The 7,114-nt window shown below is 39.6% G+C and overlaps 1 protein-coding gene across 3 annotated transcripts in view; it reads left to right on the top strand.

Moving 5' to 3' along the window:
• The first annotated feature begins 228 nt into the window (after nucleotides 1-228).
• Nucleotides 229-7,114, top strand: part of LOC135512313 (receptor-type tyrosine-protein phosphatase epsilon-like) — a 76,142-nt gene continuing 69,256 nt past the window's right edge. For 2 of the 3 annotated variants that reach the window (XM_064934216.1, XM_064934218.1), the window contains exon 1: nucleotides 229-527. The gene's annotated coding sequence lies outside the window, so the exon portion shown is untranslated. The remainder of the gene's footprint in view (nucleotides 528-7,114) is intronic. The other variant, XM_064934219.1, reaches the window with a different exon arrangement.

The raw sequence follows: 7,114 nt of genomic DNA on the forward strand, positions 1-7,114 counted from the left end.
GACCACCCATATGTAAAAGTAGTGGCCCCAGCCGACTTGTAAGTCGCTTTGGACAAAAGCGTCTGCTAAATGGGATATATTATATTATTATTATTCTACTTGTGCGATGTCACTTTAATTTCAATACGTAGGCGTGTTTACAGGAAAAACAGAGAATCATAGAGAAAATTATTATCATGGAACGTCCAGAAGCTATCATCATTACGAATTGAGGGATGTAGATGATGCGCCGCTCTGCAGTGATGCTCACTCCTACCTGCCTGATGTAGATTCATGTAGACTATGCGCCCCGTGGGACGGACCAGGCCTACTTCGCTCATAGCGACTTTTGTACAACAGCGTCATTGGCCGGGCAGCAAGATTAATATTTTCGTAAGAGGTTTGCGCCATGGAAGATAGTCTTCGTTTTCATATCCACTTCTCATTAATTAACCCCAGCGAATAAAAACACTGAGCTTTTTTTTCTCAGCCAATAAACCATATAATTCATCAAGACGCTGCGACATCACATTTCCTACATCTCTACGGTAAGAATGTATCTGCTTTGATGATGCCACTTCTATTCATATGGCAGCCTGAGCCTAGTGAACAAACAAAAAAACAGTACTGAGATAGCTCTCTAATGTAGACCGAACCGATATAGCCTACCCAACCAATCATGTTTTACAATTCAATCCGTGTCAACGAGCACTGTGAATAGGCCTAGCGCATTTATATATGGCAGATGTCAAAACATCTATTCTCATATTGTCCATGCAGCAGGCATATTGTCTGCTAGCTTTGAATGCAACATTAATAATTCGAGTTCCTTAAATTGGCATGACACGAGGTTGGCGACGTCTACACTACAGTACGTAGAGCAAACCCGTTCCTCTTGCGACGACCAATAATGTTCACGAATGCATTCATTGATAACGTTTGATCACTGTGGATCTAAACCTGTTTAAATGGCACTTTTCTGAGCCTTCAGAAGCTCATATTCACCTGCAGTATCTTACACCGTCACTAAGGACAGGGTGTTGAGGTTAGCCCACCCGGTTTAGGCGGAATTAGGCAGGGGCGAGGAGCAGATACACATTGGATATTTATGTGTAGGCTACCCAATACAGCAGCAGGTTGCCTAATGTCACAACTGTGGTTCACCCTGGACCACCTTCAATGATAGATGCTGTATGAGACATGTGCATCTTTTAAAAGTAGATATTCTAGCTGTGTATCTAAGAAATTGCTCGATACTGTAATTGGTAGGGGTGCAGTAGATGTGTTATCTATTGACATGGGTTTCTACAAGGGCTGGCAAACCATGCCAATATATCCTCCAAACACCACCTTCGAGGGCATTATCACTTTTATACAACGGGTTATATTAACATAATGATTGACATATTTTCATTAAAAAACGTTATTTTTATGAATTTATTCATACCATTTCATCCTTGCACAAGATATATCCCCGACACAAATCTAGGGTTGCTACCCAAGCCAGGCTGGTCGTTAAGTATTTTTGTTCTATAGCTATGGACGTGCCCCAAACGTTTCGTACAAAATGTTCTATTGCAATGGTTATTTGGAGACATTTATTTCTAGTGACATTTATTTGGAAACATTCATAACAATTAGCTAATGATGCGATATTTCACCTGGCATAGAAAATGTGCTCTCATCAGGACACTGTTCTTCAGAGGAGCTAGCCAACAACACAGCTAATTCACTCACGTCAAACCGAAGCTGGGTAGACTGCAAACTAGCTGCATTTCGTTTCGTTTTACCTGTTTTCTATTGACATTTCTTTGTATATAGCCATAAACACTATGCTGATTCGTGATTTCGACTGGCTGATAAAAGCTGCCTGCCTGTATTTCTAGTGCCGATTCCCAACCCCTACATGTTCTTTACTATGGGACGGCTGGAGGTTGAATTTCAATATTGAAACAATGTTGCAAATGTCAGAGCAACAGACAGGAAGGTTTATACAAATCTCTGTTATTGAAAATCAATGGCAAGTCTAAACGAAATGGTAGATAATGGCTAGATGCTTTTTACAGTGGAGCTCAACTATAAATTGTCTTGCTGGACTGATAGACAGTGGATTGCGCAGTCAGATGGAACAGAGTAAATGGGAATACAATGATATTGTCTAAAATGAATGCTACCGGCTAGAATGCTATTGTGGAATAGGCACCGGCTAGAATGTGGTTTTAACCAATCAACGTTCAGGATTAGACCCATCCATTGTATACTTAAGTGATAACGCCTGAGAAGCCGGTGTTTGGAATGGATGTTCGTCTCAGGCCTGCAAACCAGTGCCAATATATCCTCCAAATACCGGCTTCTTGGGAATTAGCACTTTTATATAATGGGTTACCAACATGTTAAAATAATGATTGACATATTTTAATTAAAAACTTTATTTTGCTGAATTTATTCATACTATTTCATACTTCCACAAGATATAGTCCCGACACAAATGTAGGGTTGCTACCCAATCCGGCTGGTCGTTCATTCCATTGGTTCGGTTGCCAGAGACCGACCCAGTCTTTCAGTCTTTTTGTTCTGTGTATATGAACATGACTCAGTCGTTCATTCTAAATGTTCCATTGCCATACTGGCTGGCAATGTTCTTATCCCTTGCTTGCTATTGCTACAGTGCCTTGCAAAAGTATTCATCCCCCTTGGCGTTTTTCCTATTTTGTTCTATTACAACCTGTAATTTAAATGATTTTTTATTTGGATTTCAAGTAATGGACATACACAAAATAGTCCAAATTGGTGATGTGAAACGGGGAAAAAATAACTTGTTTAAAAAAAAATGTAAAAAGCAGAAAGTGGTGCGTGCATATGTATTCACCCCCGCTGTAATGAAGCTCCCAAATAAGATCTGGTGCAACCAATTTCCTTCAAAAGTCACATAATTAGTTCAATAAAGTCCACCTGTGTGCAATCTAAGTGTCACATGATCTGTCACATGATCTCAGTATATATACACCTGTTCTGAAAGGCCCCAGAGTCTGCAACACCACCAAGCAAGTGGCACCATGAAGACGAAGAAGCTCTCCAAACAGGTCAGGGACAAACTTGTGGAGAAGCACAGATAAGGGTTGAGTTATAAAAAAATACAGACATTTTGAACATCCCATGGAGCACCATTAAATCCATTATTAAGAAAAGGAAAGAATATGGCACCACAACAAACCTACCAAGAGAGGGCCAGGCAAGGAGGGCATTAATCAGAGAGGCAACAAAGAGACCAAATATAACCCTGAGGGAGCTGAAAAGCTCCACAGCGGAGATTGGAGTATCTATCCATAGGACCACTTTAAGCCGTACACTCCACAGAGCTGGGCTTTACTGAAGAGTGGCCAGAAAAAAACATTGCTTAAAAAAAATAAGCAAACATATTTGGTGTTCGCCAAAAGGCATGTTGGAGACTCCACAAACATATGGAAGGAGGTACTCTGGTCAGATGAGACTAAAATTGAGCTTTTTGGCCATCAAGGAAAACGCTATGTCTGGCACAAACCCAACACCTCTCATCACCCTGAGAATATCATCCCCACAGTGAAGCATGGTGGTAGCAGCATCATGCTGTGGGGATGTTTTTCATTGGCAGGGACTGGGAAACTGGTCAGATTTGAATAAATGATGGATGGCACTAAATACAGGGACATTCTTGAGGGAAAACCTGTTTCAGTCTTCCAGAGATTTGAGACTGGGACGGAGGTTCACCTTCCAGCCGCACAATGACCCTAAGCATACTGCTAAAGCAACACATGAGTGGTTTAAGGGGAAACATCTAAATGTCTTTGAATGGCCTAGTCAAAGCCCAGACCTCAATCCAATTGAGAATCTGTGGTATGACTTAAAGATTCCTGTACACCAGCGGAACCTAAGCAGTTTTACCTTGAAGAATGGGCAGCTGTAATTCCAGCTGTAATTTCTGCAAAAGGTGGATCTACAAAGTATTGACTTTTTTTTTTTGGTGGTGGTGGGGGGGGGGGGTGAATAATTATGCACGCTCATGTTCTGTTTTTTTTTCTCACAAAAAAGATATTTTACATCTTCAAAGTGGAAGGCATGTTGTGTAAATCAAATGATACAAACCTCACAAAAATCTATTTTAATTCCAAGTTGTAAGGCAACAAAATAGGAAAAATGCCAAGGGGGGTAAATTCTTTTGCAAACCTTTGTAGCTAGCCAACTACGGCTAATTTACACTCAAGTCCAACAGTGCAGACATAATAACAACAGTAGCTGCATTTGTTTAAGCTGTTTGCTAGTGACATTTATTTGGAGACATCCGTAACAATTACCTAATGAGGTACGATTTCGCCTGGCATAGAAAATGTGCTCTCTCTTTAGGACACTGTTGTTTAGGGGAGCTAGCCAACAACACAGCGAACACAATAACTTCAAACTGAAGCTGGAAAGACTGCAAACTAGCTGCACTTCGTTTCGTTTGACCTTTTTTCAATTGACATTTCTTTGAATATATCCATAAAAATTATGCCAGCTGATTCATGATTTCGACTGGCTGAGAAAAGCAGCCTGCCTCTCTCTCTCTCTCGGCCCAAATCCCGAACCATACACGTTCTTACTATGGGACAGTTGGAGATCGAATCTGAATATTGAAACAATGTTGCAAATGTCGGAGAGATATACAGCAAGGTTTATACAAATCTCTGCTGTTGAAAACTACATGTTAGTCTTAAGGAAATGTGAGATAATGTCTAGATGCTTTTAATTAGTGGAGATCAAGTCTAGAACTTCCCTGCCTGGGCTGATGAGACATTGGATTGTGCAGTGAGAGGCAAAAGAGTAAAAAGGCATTTCAACTTCATAGCTTTTAACCAATCAGTGTCTAAGGTTTAGACCCACCCATTTGTATGAATACATTTATGTGTGCTCTTAATTTAGGTAATATTGATGTTCATAACAGGAGCCTGCATTTAACCTTTCAGACAGGATTCTGGGGGACTGGATTGATTGAATGTGTGCTGTGATTTGTTTACATACCTTTCTAAAATCAGATAATCTTAACAAAGGCACATCATTGAAAGGATATACTATGTGCAACAAGTCATTTCTCTGTTTAATGTGATGAAACCCTGTATTACAGCAAGCCTGTATAACAACAAATAGACTCTGAGGTACATTTGGCAGTAATTGGTCAAATATGTGACATAGGCCGAGCATTTAAATTAATCAGTATTCTCACGGATGAATTATAGATGTTATTCATTTACAATATTAGTGCTGTAATATCCTTCAGTTATATCCCTGATCAAATGACGAAAATAAAGCTAGATCATTTTGGACTGAGAAACAGATACTTCATCCAGAAGTCAATGAATAATATATTGGCTTTTTTTCCACACCTGGAGATATGTGGGATGGGATTAGATACGTGTTGCTCAAATGGAGATGATTCATTTCAGGATTACTTTTTTCCATGTTCTGATTCACATTCCGGGTAGTAGGTAATCACTTCAATAACAGTGTTTTGCAGGTTTGGCTTTTGCTTAATTGCAATTCAGTTAAAGACAGACATTTCAAAGAAATGGCATAGTTTATACTGTATGTGTATTTTGTGTGTAACCTGGGCCTTTACAAATGCGTACTATTCCCATGGAGTAACAACATTACTCTTTATGCTTTTGATTGGACAAAACATTTTACCAAATGGTTTGGTATCTCCACAGCATTCAATGTACTGTGTCTACTCTTACAAGGAAGAGGAGGGAAGGGCTAATTTAAATAATTTAGCAGAAGTCCTAGTTCAGATTATTAGAATCTTGAGTTACTATTGTTTTAAGTTCACTCAAAATGATTTAGCATTGACTGAGCCTATGTACTAAGCTTATGTACTTCCTCATCTTGACTCAAGTAACCAGTGACCACATTCAGTAAGGCTGACCCATTGGCTAAATCCATGCATGAGTATCTCTTCATCTCCTTTTCTTTATCAGCACCAATTTGACACCACAGAATATGTTAAATAAATGTGTAGTTGAATGAATCACTTGTTTTTATTATCTTGAGAGTAATGGTATCACTGCTGTTTCTGTTCACTAGGTTCATACACTTGAACACATACAGAACACGCCCATTGTTCTCCAGGGTTGTTATGTGAATGTCAAGATCCACTTCCGTGCTCTGACAATGTTTGCTGAAAAGATTCAGATTGCCATCTGCCTGAGGAATAATTCAATGGTTGCCATAGAAGCACAATTATATTACAGCTGTAAAATCTAATCCTGCAGCCTTTACAGTCCCATCAGGTATGCAGTTGGACATGGGATGGATGAAAAGGGGAGGGATAGATTAGATGAGAGGGAGTGGATATGGATGAATTGTCCATCTCTGAGGAGAATGAGTCTAGATAGAGGTCAATTTAGCCATTTCCCTGCTAATCTGAAGTGGGAATTGGCTGTGAACTGTTTACCATTCCATCAATAGGGTGGACACTGGGAAGCTGTGTTCACTTCACTGTGTTTGCAAATCATAAGAAATAAACACAAAGGCTACATTGTCCATCTTTCATTATTCCTATTCTGTTTGGAGTATGCTGCAAGATTTTGGGTTTCGTTCATTAAAATCTTTGCAAGGCTTGAATTGCATAGTATTGTGTTAAAATGTCTGGCTTATATAAAAATATATGAAATCTCATAGAAAAAGTAACGTTTATTTTTAACTGCCCTGTATACCCATATAAACCATGTACAATCCACATGGTTTATGTTTCAACCCCTGGTAGTATGCTCTTACTTGGCTCATTTGGCATATATTGCAGACCATAATTGCAAACCACCCTGACTGACAATTGCAAACCACCCTGGTGTGTGTTCTACTAAAGCTAAGATTGAAGGGTGCATCTGAGCTTATTGCTACTATACATCTGTTTGTGAGCAGCTGGGTAATTACAATTGGGATGAAGTTAAGAGGCTCTAGAATGCTGTTACATATTTTATTTAGTCTGCCTTGTGTCCTTGAAGTAGGGTGCTTAAGAAGTCTTCTGTTGCTAAGAGGCCTGTTGGGGTGAGAGAAAGTAAAATGGAGAGAGAGAAGAGGCAGAGAGACCTTGTATGCACTTGTGTGCATGTGCATAGGCTAAGTC

Source organism: Oncorhynchus masou, chromosome 24, assembly GCF_036934945.1.
Source record: "Oncorhynchus masou masou isolate Uvic2021 chromosome 24, UVic_Omas_1.1, whole genome shotgun sequence".
NCBI lineage: Eukaryota > Metazoa > Chordata > Actinopteri > Salmoniformes > Salmonidae > Oncorhynchus > Oncorhynchus masou.